Source organism: Pseudorasbora parva, chromosome 13, assembly GCF_024679245.1.
Source record: "Pseudorasbora parva isolate DD20220531a chromosome 13, ASM2467924v1, whole genome shotgun sequence".
Lineage (NCBI taxonomy): Eukaryota > Metazoa > Chordata > Actinopteri > Cypriniformes > Gobionidae > Pseudorasbora > Pseudorasbora parva.
The window spans coordinates 23053030-23068092 of record NC_090184.1 but is presented as its reverse complement, the minus strand read 5'-3'; the positions used below and the strand labels follow the sequence as shown (position 1 = coordinate 23068092).

Sequence of the window (15063 nt, the reverse complement as noted above, 5' to 3'; positions counted from 1 at the left end):
CATGTATCTACCTATATCTATATCTATCTGTTATTCTATCTATCCATCCATGGTTCTGTCTATGTGTTATGCTTTCTCGCTTTCTGTCTGTCTGTCCGTCTGTCATCTTATCTACACAGTTGTGTACCCCTCTGCTCTCTGTTTATCCTCCTCCTCTCCTCCCTCTGTTGTCTGTTTTTTGGCACACTAGGTACATCATGCTTTTATATCTCCATCTGCTTTGGCCACTCAACATAGAATTTTAATTTCCTCTCATCATTTTGTAGTTGTGCTTCTCAGGGGAAAATCTTGGTGTCTACCCTCAAAACACAAACATTTGACTGTAATGTTACAGTCCATCCTTTCATTCATTTGCCCAAATGTCAGCGAGCATGAGTGTGTCGTTTGGCACACCTCACTTAACTTCAGTCTGTCAGAGAGTCCAAGTGCTGGCACCTTTGCTGGCATGCCCAAGGTCAGTCCAGCCCTGGCACTGTGTGTCCCTGGGTGTTTGCCAGGTTAAATTGTTGACTCATTTCTGCTGCTGCTGCTGCTGGTAGACATAAAACCAGCGAGGAAGGATGTGGATGTGAGGCTGCAGTGGGACGTGAGCTTAGGTGTGAGAGAGAGTCCTGTACCGTTGCCTTTTCAGTACAACATCGTTCCTTTAAGAATCCCTCCTGAGAATAAATGATGTCACTAAAGTGACAAAGAGCTGAAGGTGCAAACATATGCTTTTATTTGCATGTGTTTGTTTGATGCACAAATGTCAGAAGTGTGTGTATATTTAGATGTAAAACAAGTATTACCATGCAGATAGTCTCTTTTGTTCACCAAGTCACCATTTATTTGATCAAATATGCAGTAAAACTGTAATACAGTGAAATATTATTACAGTTTAAAATAAGTCATTACAGTTTTCAGTTTTATCGATGTACATTTTTAATTTATGGCTGTGATGGCAAAGCTGTCTCCAGTAGCAGTATTAACATTAAGTGACATGGCATCTGACGCACAGGAGCCAATGGCACATGTCGCGACACACGCAGTGACACTTCCGGTTCTCATTGGCATATGTCAGTGGATAGTGACATGTGTCGCCACACACGCAGTGGCACTTCCGGTTCTCATTGGCATATGTCAGTGGATAGTGACATGTGCCACTGACACTGTCACGAGACGCTGACACTGGCAGTGACACTATAACCTAATAGTCGCGGAACATGTCGCTGTATGTGACACTCACTGGCAGATGAGCTGAACAACTATACTCACGTAATTGTGGCACAAAAGCCAAAAAAAAAAATCCTATTTTCGTGACTTTTTTCCCCTCTTAAATAAATGTTAATCTAACTTGTTAAATTTAGTAATATGTGTTAGTTTTTGACAAGCAGTATCTGATTTATGCAATGCCAATATTGGTGCCAATGTTGTTGATCACGCAAACTGCACGTCCTAGAAAACACGTACAAACCATCATAAGTCACTACAAATATCGCATTAACAGTCGCATCCGTTACTGTAGTAAAGCTTTAATTTTGCATCATGCTGCACGCTCTCCTCTAGGTGTCAGTATAGCCAGCGCAAAGATACACCATAACTTAAGACAGTTGAGAAACATCAACGGGTGGTGTATTTGACATTTTGTTTGCAAGTTTGACGGTAGCAAAAACAGTATCTGATAGTATCAGAGTCTGATATGTTAAGACAAATTTGTAAATACTTTATCAAATTTATTTTTTGCATACTTAGGCCTACTCAGTCATGGCTTTAATATTTCACAACTAATTATATTGGCATTGCATAAATCATTCAGTGGCACATGCCACTCAGATACTGCTTGTCACAAACTAACACATATTACTAAATTTAACAAGTTAGATTAACATTTATTTAAGAGGGGAAAAAAGTCACGAAAATAGGATATTTATTTTGGCTTTTGTGCCACAATTACGTGAGTATAGTTGTTCAGCTCATCTGCCAGTGAGTGTCACATACAGCGACATGTTCCGCGACTATTAGGTTAGTGTCACTGCCAGTGTCAGCGTTTCGTGACAGTGTCAGTGACACATGAGAACCGGAAGTGTCACTGCGTGTGTCGCGACATGTGCCATTGGCTCCTGTGCGTCAGATGCCATGTCACTTAATGTTAACACTGTCTCTCGCTGATTTTGAACTTTTAGCAGACTGTATTCCTTAGTGTTAAATGATCCTTCAGAAATCATTTCAATATGCTGATTGTGCTAAAGTAACTTTTATTATCATTGTTGAAAGCAGCTGCTTAATATTTTGTGGAGACCATGATAGTTTTATGAGACAGCATTTGTTTGAAATAGGAATCTTTTTCAACATTATATAAGAGTCTTTATTTTCATTTTTGATCAATTTAATGCATCTTTGCTGGATAAATGTTTGTGTCTTTCAAAGTTCTGTCTCCAAACTCTTGCAGTTTTTGCCCGTTGCTTGAACACTATAGACCCATGCTTACAGTTTTTCTCAATTGCTTTGGCTCAGTTCTCAAATTATTTTTTTATTTCCCAAAACATTAAGTTCAGATCTCTGAACAATTCGCTTCTTTTTCACATCAGATTGGAATTTCTTATTGATTTGAGCAAATTGCAAATGCTTTGGCACATGTGTTCAAAGAGTACTTAGAACTGTCTGCAGTTTGGACAACAAATAATTGCATATGGCTTGTTGATCAAAACTGATGACTCGATTCTCACTTACACTGTCAAACACTTCAGAACTTCTCAGACATTTTTTATTGTGTAAGCCATCGCATTCAAAACGATCTATTCAATTATCATAATTAGTATACATGAATGTATATTATAAAATATATCTGACATTGACATTATTTGTAATGTCTGCTAAATTGGCACATGACCTCTAATTGCATTCCCAATCTAATTGCAAATTACCTCTAATATGAATCAACCATTTAACCATTTACGTAACCAATCAACTTTGGCAGTATATATATGTATATAAATATGTAGATTGCCCACAGCACAATCACTGCTGTAGAAGTTTTTGAGAATGGAGGATGTTCACAACCCTGAACTGCAGCAACATGCTCGTCGAAGAGCAATTGGATGGCGTGTAAGAATACGTGGTGGTGGTAGAGGAAGAAATAATCAAGGAAGAGGTGGAAATAGAAGAGTTAGAGTCAGTTACTTTACATGTACTGTAAATACACTTGTATTGTGACATGAAGTATAAAAATAAACACAGGAAAAATACACATGTTCATAGACGTTTTTTTTCTACATGCTATTGACTTTTCTCAACAATTATGAGATTTTTGTTTAAACCCTTATATTTCATGGTTGACTGTTGTGGTGAAAAAATAACTAAACATTTTGACCAGTGTGGGTCACACAATGACAAGAATATTAGGAGAGAGAGAGAGAGAGAGAGAGAGAGAGAGAGAGAGAGAGAGAGAGAGAGAGAGAGAGAGAGAGAGAGAGAGAGAGAGAGAGAGATTGAGGTTTAACAAGCACTTTATTACTCTATGAACCTTACATCATACTACAATCACTGACCATTATTTTTTTTAAAAGTTTAAATAACATAAAATTTTTACAAATTCACAATAAGCATATCATTTTGTACTATACATAGTACCTCATTAAAACACCATACATCACAAAAGAAAACCACATTATTTGTAAGTCTATAATAAGCAAATTCAATTTTCAGTCTTCCCTCTACCAACCGTCTAAACATTATTTCAGGATCTATTGTAGCAAGTTGTAGGCCTTTGTTCTTTCTTGTTTTCCAAATTGCCAGTTTAGCCACTCCAATAAGATAATTAAGTAAACATATTTTCCTCCTCATTGAAAAATTGTATTTCATTCCCCCAATAAAAACTTTATCAGAAAAATCCTCATTAAATCTTATGAACAAGGTCTCAAGTAAACTAAACAGATCTTGTAATCTACTACACCTTAAAAATAAATGTTCTAGGTCTTCCTCCAACCCACAAAATCGACATTCCCCTACTACTGCTGGGTCCAGGTGTGCCACATGTCGGTCTGTAGCTATGGCCCCGTGAATAATCCTCCACTGTAGATCCGCAGTGCGCTTCTCTACAGGGGGTTTATACAGGGTCCGCCACCTGTCCCGCACCAGAAAGTCTGGTTGTAAGAGCGCTGACCATCTAGAGGCTTTTTGCTTCTTCAAAGAAACTTGGTGTGTGGTCTTAACTATAGTGCAGTAGATTGCTTTCTTAGATACCTCTTTAAAAAAGTCCAGCTGAGGGGTCCTGAAAGATAAAATCGAGTCTGCAACTTCACCGTCTTCCTCTTCATTTATTACAGGTGAAATTTTTATTTCTGGGAAAAACTGCCCAGTTCTCATGTCCTCCATTTGTCTCAGTCCTATCCAAGTCCGGCAACTGCTCGGTAGTGCATCACAGATTTCGTCTTTCAACTTTGAAACAAGACGCAAAGACTTTAACCCCGTCATCTCTCGAAGTGTCTCAATGGATTTCCAACCCCTCTCATCCAGAAGATGTCCAAGTTTCTGAACCCCATTCCTTAGCAAACATCTCCTCACACTTATGGAGGACAGCAGTCTAGTCTGGATCATTGGGTTGAAAAACAAAGGTTCCTCTGGAGTCCACTGTCCTTGATCAGCCATGTCCCGCTCCACTCTAAAAACAGTTCTCCATGTCTGTATCATAGACTTATAAAAGGGTGGAAGCTCTGACAGGCTTACTTCCTCAAGATTCATTAAAAACAAGTGTCTATCAAAACCAAGTCCTCCTGTCTGCTTCAAGAAAGCACATGCAGTTTTGGCCCATACCACATCTTTGTTGTAAAGAAGTCTCTGCACAGCTTGTATCCTAAACGCCCGGATCCGACTCCTCACATCCACCAGGCCTTGACCGCCCTCTTGGACTGGTAAATAAAGTGCAGCTGCACGGATCCAGTGCTGTCCATTCCAAAAAAAATTAACAAATGTCCTTTGAATCATAGAGATAAGTTCCTCAGGAGGCTCCATAGTTGTAGTCCTATGCCACAACATCGACGCAGCGAGATTATTAATAACCAGAGCTCTCCCCCTATAGGACAATTGTGGCAATAGCCATTTCCATTTCGACAATTTAGCACACACCTTCTCCAGCAGACCCTCCCAATTTTTCTTTTGAAACTGATCATTCCCTAAAAAAACTCCTAGTGCTTTCAAACCATCCTGTCTCCACTGCAAACCACCCGGAAGTTGAGGAAAACCCGTACCTTCCCATTTACCAATAATAAACCCTTCACTTTTAGACCAGTTTACTCTAGCAGAAGAGGCTTTTTCATATATTTCAATAGTTTGGTTTAACCTTAAAATGTCGTCTTGGCTTTTGATAAAAACAGTTATATCATCTGCATATGCAGATAAAAAAAGTCTACAATGGTCATTTGAATTAGGAATTACAACTCCTTCAAGACTCTTCCTCAGCCTGCACAACAAAGGTTCAATAACCAAACTGTATAATTGACCGGAAAGTGGACATCCTTGTCTAATGCCTCTCGACACAGTTATTGGTTCACTTAATCCACCGCCTGCTTTGACCAGAACAGAAACATTACAATATAACAACCGGATATAGGATATAAATCTGTCACCAAACCCAAAATATTTTAACACATTAAAAAGATACTTATGATCAACCCGATCAAAAGCCTTCTCTTGATCCAGAGATAGAACTCCCAGATCAACATGATAAAACTGATTAATGTTAGTTATATCCCGTAATAGAAAAAGATTATCCATTATAGATCTTTCCGGTATACAATACGTTTGATCATTGTGAACCAACAAGTCTAAACAATGTTTAAGTCTATTTGATAAACACTTGGAAAAAATTTTGTAATCTGAGCATAACAAAGATACTGGTCTCCAGTTTTTGAGGAGTCCCAAGTCCCCTTTCTTTGGAAGCAGCGATAAAACTGCTCTACGAAGACTTATGGGAAGAGTTTCATTTCTTATACTGTCCAATAACACTTCATAAAAATCATGTCCTATTATTTCCCAGAACTGTTGATAAAAATCTATAGGTAGTCCATCAATTCCTGGGGAACGGCCAATATTCAACTGACGCATTGCTTCTGTAAGTTCTTTAAAAGTGATTAGATTGTCCATTGCATTTTTCTGTTCATCTCCAAGCTGAGGTAAGTCCTTAAGCAAGTCATTAACACTTTCAGCATCACAGCTCTCAGCACTGTATAACTGCTTATAAAAGTCTCTTGATAAATTCCTCATTTCAACTGGGTTTGAGGTTACCGACCCATCCTGACAGCTAAGGTGACACATTTGTTTTTGATTAACAGTTTTTCTTTCAAGATTAAAAAAGAAAGCACTTGGAGCATCCATATCTTTGATAGTGCAAAACCTTGCCCTTATCAATGCTCCCTTGGCCTGCTCTTGTAAAAAAGAATTCAGTTCTTGTTTTTTTCCTTTCAACACATCACAATGTACACCATTATTGTTTACAAGATTATTTTCCAACAACTCAATATCCTTTTGTAAAGTTTTTACTGTTGTTTTGATCATATTTGATGTATTAAAAGAATAGTTCTGACAAAATAATCTTATATTCGCCTTTCCCACATCCCACCATTGACAAAGAGTCTCAAACAAAGACTTTTTCAACTTCCAGTTACTCCAAAACACTTTAAAACTTTCACAGAAATCAACATCATGCAATAATTTAACATTTAAATGCCAATAATAATTAGCTCTCAGTGTCTTCTTTACATTTAAATCCAAAATAACCATATGATGGTCTGAAAAACCATTAGGATAAATACAGGCATCCATTACTCTATTGTTCCACATTTCTTTCACATAAAACCTATCCAATCTTGCACCACAAATTCTGTTGTCACACACTTTCAACCATGTATATTGTTTCACACTGATATTTCTTGTTCTCCAAACATCTATTAATTGACATTCATGTATAACTTTTAACAGTGTATTACTTGATTGACTATGAGGCTCTTCTCCATTTCTGTCCAGAGTAAAATCTGTTGTGCAATTCCAGTCCCCACCAATTACAAGACACACACTATCATCATACTTCTGAACTCCATTTCTTAATTTCATAAAAATATCCTGGCGCTCAGGACCACTATTAGGGGCATAAACATTAACAAACACAAACATTTGTTCATCATATTCAATTTCTATTAACAATAATCTACCTTCAACAATTTGTTCTACATTTAAAATATTAACATTCATGTTTGCAGAAAACAAAATGGCTACACCTGCACTATTATATGTCCCATGGCTCAAAACAAACTTGCCTTTCCACCACATACCCCATTCAATTTCATTATCCTTATTAGTATGCGTTTCTTGTAAAAAAGAAACATTAACCTTTTTGATTTTGAGAAATTCTGAAACCATCGCTAATTTACCCCTGTCTCTTCCCCCATTGATATTTAGAGAACCCACCCTCAAAACATCCATATAAGAATAGAAATATAGAGTGAGTAGGGACAGGAAAAAACAGCAAAGTGTAAAAGTCACCATGTGATATTTAATCATCTTGATGTCTTTGAGAAACAAGTTTATCCTTTCGCAATTTTGTTACCATCTTCTTCAATCTAAATCTCTTTTTCTTATCCAGGGCCTCATAGCTGACTGTTCTTTGTAACAACACTACTGTCGCGACGAATTTCTCAGCATCCGGAAAAAAGTCTGACACATCAACGGTCTTACCAAATGTCGAATCTAGAAAGTCGTTTATCTCTTGTAAAGTATACACATCTCCCATTAACTGTGACCCCATATCAGAAATCTCAGAAAACGTGTCATCATCTTTTATCTCTGTGTCACAACTTTCTTCATCCTTTGAAGGATCAACATTAGCACTCGCCAATTCACCATATATCTGGTCACTCACAACATGGTTCATTACATCACTTTCACTTAATTCTGTTTCAGCAACCATATTTTCATTTTGACCATCATCGATAACACTTTCAGCCTGTTCAACAACTTGAGTGTCACGTTCCTCCACAACTGGAGGCAGCGTGTCCTCTGAGGCATTCGCCATGACGACCGCAGCACTCGGCCCGGCGTTTGCCCCACTAGTGCCAGCTTTATGTGGGCATGTTAGTCTCTTATGACCAACATCCCCGCATTCAAAGCATTTCATGCTTCCAGCGTTTGCATAAATCATATATGCCTTTCCCTCATACATCACTCTAAAGGACACGTCTAAATTCGGTTCATTCAAAAACATGAATACCTGTCTTCTAAAGGACATTACGTGTTTTAACGCTTCATTTTTACAGCCGAGTGGAAGCGTTTTTATTGCACTAGCAAACTTTCCATAACGTGAGAGCCCTCGCTCAATTTCATCGTTCGGAATAAATGGAGGTACGTTTGATACAGTTACCTTAGTAGTTGGCGCAACGAGTGGCGAAACAATAACAAACTCTCCACTTACCACAATTCCATTGGTTATCAGGCGGTTAACTTGAAACTCTTCCTTCACAAAAAGGACTACCGCCTTGTTCATGCGAGAGGCCGATACAATATTCTCGTACCCGATCTCCTCTCCAACAGCCATCAACACATCCTCCACAGTCACACCGATCACAGGAACGCACCTGACGCCGTGACGAAGGGAAACAGGTGGCGCTACCCCTTCAGAGAGGGACGCCATCCTGATCCCAACCAAAAAGTACACTAAAGTCTCACTGAAAAAATATGTAACTATCTTTTTTCCATTCAAATGTTTTATTATTTTAGAAAAAACAGGGTGGGAAAAAAAGATTAAATAAGTTTAGTATTAGACAGAAAAGCCCAATAAGTCACCCTCTCCACGTGGAAAACCCTCGACGCCCAACCCTCCCGCGAGAGAGAGAGAGAGAGAGAGAGAGAGAGAGAAATACACAGAACAATATTTCAGATGATATTAGAACCACTTTTCATGTGGTAAGTCATGGCCTGACATTGAGGGAAGCTGGGCAGAGAATCCACCCACATCTAAGCCGGTTCACAGTTGCATCCATCATAAGGACATTCAGATTGGAAAACAGCAACTCTCCATTCCAGACTGTATCTATCTACATACTGTACCATATCACTTTACTGTATTGCAAGTTGGCTAGTGCTCCTTAAGTAAGAATTTTTATTTTATATTTGTGTAACATAATAGTTCAGTACATAGAACTGTACCATTGAGATTGTACTGTAGTGTGAAGTGTAGTACTGTGATGTACAGTATTATGTCATTTGTAACATTTCAGTACTTTCATTTTTGGTTGTTGTGAAAACCTTTGTTGAAAAAAAAGAACAGAAACTATAAAGTGTTGCATTGCTTCACAAAATGCTGACTGATGAACTGAATAAAAACAGAGAAAATTAAAGACTGCAGTGTTTTATATAAAGTAGACTAGTGTGTTCCCTCTGATCTGAAAGTGTATTCATATGATGCAAGTGTGTATCATTTTGTCATCAGAGTTACATTTTGACAAAGGAATGTTAGGTTTTGATAGTAGAGTTTCAAATTGACACAGATGTGAATGGTATATTTCCCAGTATTGTGTCATGTTTACTTGTGTGTAGAGTTTTAGCAAAGTGAGCGAAGTTCAAGCAACGGGCAAAAACGTCTCGGGTTACTATTGTAACCCTTGTTCCCTGAGAGGGAACGAGACACTGCGTCGTCGAGTGACGACACTCTGGGAACGCCCCCAGCGTGACGGCTCTGAAGTATGAATGAAATCAGCCACCAATCCGATTGGTGCAACGTCGTGACGTAACCGGCGACGGCGTACACGGAAGCTATAAGAAGGCGCCGCCCCAAACAACAGACAGCCTTTGCGATGAAGCGAGCGCTCTACGTGTAGGTGTGGCGACGAGACGCAGTGTCTCGTTCCCTCTCAGGGAACAAGGGTTACAATAGTAACCCGAGACGTTCCCTATATCGAGGGAACTCAACACTGCGTCGTCGAGTGACGACACTCTGGGAACGTCAATACCCACTATGCCACACCGAGACACGCCCATCCTGGTGTGAAGCTGGAGCCCAGGCACACTCAGGACGCAAGCACTCTAGCACCCGGCGTAGCCGGGAGGTCCAGCTTATAAAATCTTATAAAGGTGTGTGGATTAGCCCAACCCGCCGCCTCACATATCTCAATAAGTGAGGCTCCCGAAAGGAGGGCCACCGAGGAGGCCAAGCCCCTCGTAGAGTGAGCCCTCACGGCCATGGGTGAAGGCATATTGCGCACCCGATAAGCCGTGGCTATCGCCTGCACGATCCAGTTACTAATAGTCTGTCTCGCCGCAGGCAACCCTTTCTTAGGGGGGCCAAAGCACACCAGAAGCTGGTCCGATTTCCTCCATTGAGCCGACCTGTCTAGATAGATCCTCAATGCCCTAACCGGGCAGAGCAGGTGCAGCCTAGCTTCCTCTGCCGTCGCGTGAGGCGGAGGATGAAAAGCCTGAAGAAATACTGACCCCATCCCTGAAGATGGGACCTTGGGCACGTAACCCGGTCTGGGATGCAAGATAGCTTTCACCCCGCCCGGGGCAAACTCCAAGCAAGTAGGCGTGACCGCCAATGCCTGGAGGTCCCCCACTCTCCTCAGAGAAGTGATGGCGAGGAGAAATGCTACCTTCAGGGTCAGATTTCTCGCCTCAGCCGACTCCTACGGTTCGAAGGGGGCCTCAGCCAACCCTTCCAGAACCACTGCCAGGTCCCAAGCCGGGACTCTGGGATGAGCCGCAGGCCTCAATCTCCTAGCCCCACGGAGAAAACGCACAACCAAGTGGTGTCTACCCAAAGGGCCCCCTTCCAAAGGCGAGTGGAAAGCCCCTATGGCTGCCACATACACCTTCAGAGTGGATGGGGTCAAACCAGCGGAGAAACGGTCTTGGAGGAACTCCAGTACTGAAGCGACTGCGCAGTCAACTGGGTCCACCCCCCTTTCTCTACACCAGCTAGTGAAGACATTCCACTTTAGGCTATACAGTTTCCTCGTAGAGGGAGCCCTAGAGCTGAGAATGGTCTCAACGACCTCTTGTGGCAGACCCTCCTCTAGGTACTGTGCCCCCTCAGAGGCCAGACCCAGAGGTTCCACAACTCTGGCCTGGGGTGGAAAATCACACCCCCTGCCTGAGACAGCAAGTCCCTCCTCAGAGGGACCTGCCACGGGGTTCCGTCTAGAAGTGCCACAATGTCGGAGAACCAAGCTCGGGACGGCCACCGGGGTGCCACTAATAGGAGGCTGACGCCCTCCCGGCGGACTCGCTCTAGAACTCCCGGGAGCAGAACGATCGGGGGAAATGCGTACAGACGCTGCCTCGGCCACGTCTGTGTCATGGCATCCAGCCCCAACGGGGCCGGAGGCCTGAGGCTGAACCACAGTGGGCAGTGGGTCGTTTCTACGGAAGCAAACAGATCCACTTCCACTGGGCCGAACCTCTTGCACATGGCCTCCACCACCTCTGGGTGGAGCCGCCACTCCCCGGGCCTCAGCCCCTGCCTTGACAGGACATCTGCTCCCTGGTTCTGGTCCCCTGGGACATACATCGCTCTGAGAGACGACAGTTTCCCCTGGGACCACAGGAGGATCTGAAGCGCCAACCTGCATAGTGGGCGTGACCTCAGACCCCCCTGGTGATTGAGATACGATACCACCGACGTATTGTCGGATCGTATCAGGACATGGTGGCCGTGAAGGTCTGGGAGAAAGCTCCTCAAAGCTTTGTAAACCGCCAACATTTCCAAGCAATTTATGTGCCAGGAGGAATGTTGGGGTCCCCACGAACCCCTCATGAACCGGCCTTCCATGACCGCGCCCCAGCCCGTGAGGGAGGCGTCTGTTGAAAGGATCTTCCTGCAACATAACGCTCCTAACACAGGCCCTTGGGACAGGAACCTCGGATCCTTCCATATAACGAGGGAACGAAGGCATCTGCGCGTTACCCTGATCATACGGAAAGGTTTTCCCCTCGAGGAAAACCCCTTGGTTCCTAGCCACCACTGGAGGGGCCTCATGTATAGCAGACCCAACGGAATTACGTTGGATGCTGCTGCCATGAGTCCCAGCAGTCTCTGAAACTGCTTCACAGTGCGGCTGTGGCCTAGCTTCACCCCTGAGACCTCCGCCAGTATAGAACCCACCCGTGCGGGAGACATGCTCGCCCGCATCGAGGTTGAGTCCCATACCACCCCGAGGAACGTGGTCCTCTGGGCGGGTATCAACACGCTCTTGGCCGTGTTCAGTCTCAGCCCCAAGCACCTGAGATGGGCTAAAACGACATCTCGATGCCGAATCGCCATCTCGCGCGACTTTGCCATAATGAGCCAGTCGTCGATGTAATTCAGCACACGGATGCCCTGCAGCCTCATAGGGGCCAGAGCTGCATCCATGCACTTCGTGAAGGTGCGAGGGGAAAGAGCTAGACCGAAAAGGAAGCACCCGATATTGGTACGCTTCGCCCCCGAAAGCGAACCTCAGGAACTTCCTGTGGGCAGGAAGGATGGAGACATGAAAATATGCGTCCTTTAGATCTATCGTGACGAACCAGTCCTCGAACTGGATCAGATTCACGATCATTTGAATTGTGAGCATCTTGAACCTGAATCTCCTCAGAGACCGATTCAAGTACCTCAGATCTAATATTGGACGTAAGCCTCCACCCTTTTTGGGAACAATGAAATAACGGCTGTAAAAGCCCGACTCCCTGTCTGGCGGAGGGATTTTCTCTATCGCCCCCTTGACCAGCAGAGACTGCACTTCTTGTTCCATAACCTGCCTCTGGGCCGGGGGGACCACAGTCCAGACCACCCCGCTGAACTTCGGTGGTGGAACTCTGAACTGCAATCTGTACCCCCTTCCCACTGTACTCAGGACCCAAGCAGAAATATTCGGGAGGCACATCCATGCGCCGATATATTCTACTAGGGGAACCAGCCTCTCGAGGCTGGTCTCTGGTACCCACCGAACCCCCTGCCCGACCCCCTGAAGCGGCCACCCGGCAGAGCTTAGTCGGGGAGGATTTTCGGTGTGCGCACGCATTCGCTGCCCCGCCGCAGGTCGATTTCGAGGCGGCTGGGACGGCGCACGTACGCGGGAAACCGATGAGGCCCGAAGCGTTGTTAACGGCGGGAACACAACATCGATTTCCCCAGAGCTGCGGGCTCGGAACGACCTCGGTCGTCCGCCCCCGGGAGGGCCAGCTCTGAGCGATCCTGCCGCAGCTAGGACCGCTTGCCAGAAGCCTTCTTCGCCTGAAGGACTTCCCTCAAGTCGCCCTTCGGCTTAGAAGACTTCTGGCGAGAACGTCGCCTCCTTTGCCAGGCTCCCTCGGGAGGGGCGCGGGAAGCGACGCTCTCCTTTTGCGCCTGTCTGTGGGCGCTGGTGGAGGGCCGGGACTGGCCACCAGAGACCTCCCTGCTGGCTACAGGAGGTCCCTGGCGGCGAGGGAGATACTGCCGGAAAGCTGCCGACTGTTTCCTCACCTCCTGGAATCTCTCGACAACGCTATTGACTGCGTCGCCGAAGAGACCCACAGGAGCTATCGGGGAATCCAGAAGGAAGGATTTCTCCTTCTCCTTCATCCCCGACAGGTTTAACCACAGGTGCCTCTCCACGCACACCATGCCAGCCATAGAGCGGCCGATAGCACGGGCCGTCTCTTTGGTGACGCGGAGAGACAAGTCGGTAGCTTTCCGCAGCTCTGTAATATCGTCCGGAGACGGACCCTCTCCCTCATCTAGCTCTTTGAGGAGCTCAGCTTGGTATGCCTGCAGTACCGCCATGGTGTGCAGGCAACTACCAGCTCTACCGGCCGCTCGATACGCCCTGCCCACCAGGGACGACGTGTCCCTGCATGGCTTGGTGGGCAGGACAGGGGCTTTCAGGGACGCTGCTGCCTCGGGAGACAGATAGCTCGCTAACGCCTCCTCGACGCGAGGCAGCGTCCCATAACCAGCCTCAGCCGCGCCCACGACACACCCGAAGTCGAGAACTGGGGGTGTCGATAGGCGCGACGAGTATGGTTTTCCCCATGATTTGCACAACTCGTTATGCAAATCCGGGAAAAACGGCAAGCCCCTGCGTGGCGGCTGAGCACGCTTTTTGAAGAAGCGTCCATCCAACCTGCTCACAGGCTGGACTTCCACCTTATCCTGTGGCCAGTCGATACTGAGTTTGGCCACAGCACGTGTCAGCACGTCCACCAGCTCTTCTTGAGCGGGAGAGTGAAGAGGTGAATTCACCTGCACTCCGCCCGCCTCCAGGCTGAACTGATCTGATCCCTCGGAATCAGACAGCATCAGCACTGGGTTATCAACCTCGTGGGAAGAAGCCGCAGCGCGGGCTTCCTCACGAGGCGGAAGAGCGTCTGAATCATCGGACGAGGATTGGGAAGATGCCTCAGCATGCCCGCCTCCCGTCGCGAGATCCAGTTGTGAGCCCCAGGATCTACGCCGCCGCGCTGCCTCAACAGACGCGGGACCAGACCCACGGGGCTCGCGAGCCTGACCGCCTTCGGTGAAGACGGCCAGCCGTGAGCGCAGCACCCGGAGCGGCAGCCTCTCACACTCGCTGCAGGCGGCACCCTCAAGCGCCGCCTGAGCGTGCTGCGCTCCGAGACACTGCACACACAGCTGGTGTGTGTCCGAGCCCGTGATAAAGCGCGGGCACGGATGAACACACCTTCTAAATTGCTCGCTTGCCATGCTTTTTCGAAAAAGGGACTGATATTCAGACAGACAACAGTAAATAGACAAACAATATTCACACAGAGCGCCTCGCTGAAGAGCAAAGACTGTCTGTTGTTTGGGGCGGCGCCTTCTTATAGCTTCCGTGTACGCCGTCGCCGGTTACGTCACGACGTTGCACCAATCGGATTGGTGGCTGATTTCATTCATACTTCAGAGCCGTCACGCTGGGGGCGTTCCCAGAGTGTCGTCACTCGACGACGCAGTGTTGAGTTCCCTCGATATAGGGAACTGTAAATGGCATATACATTCATGTGAAAAACAAAGTGCACCCTCCTATGACGTTTAACTTTAAAAACATAATGCAAATCATGTGGTCCTTAGCAGGTCTT

General features: G+C 45.3%; 1 protein-coding gene across 4 annotated transcripts in view; it reads left to right on the top strand.

The window, feature by feature from the left end:
• Positions 1-15063, top strand: part of ncs1b (neuronal calcium sensor 1b) — an 87981-nt gene that overhangs the window by 13711 nt on the left and 59207 nt on the right. The window lies entirely within an intron of this gene.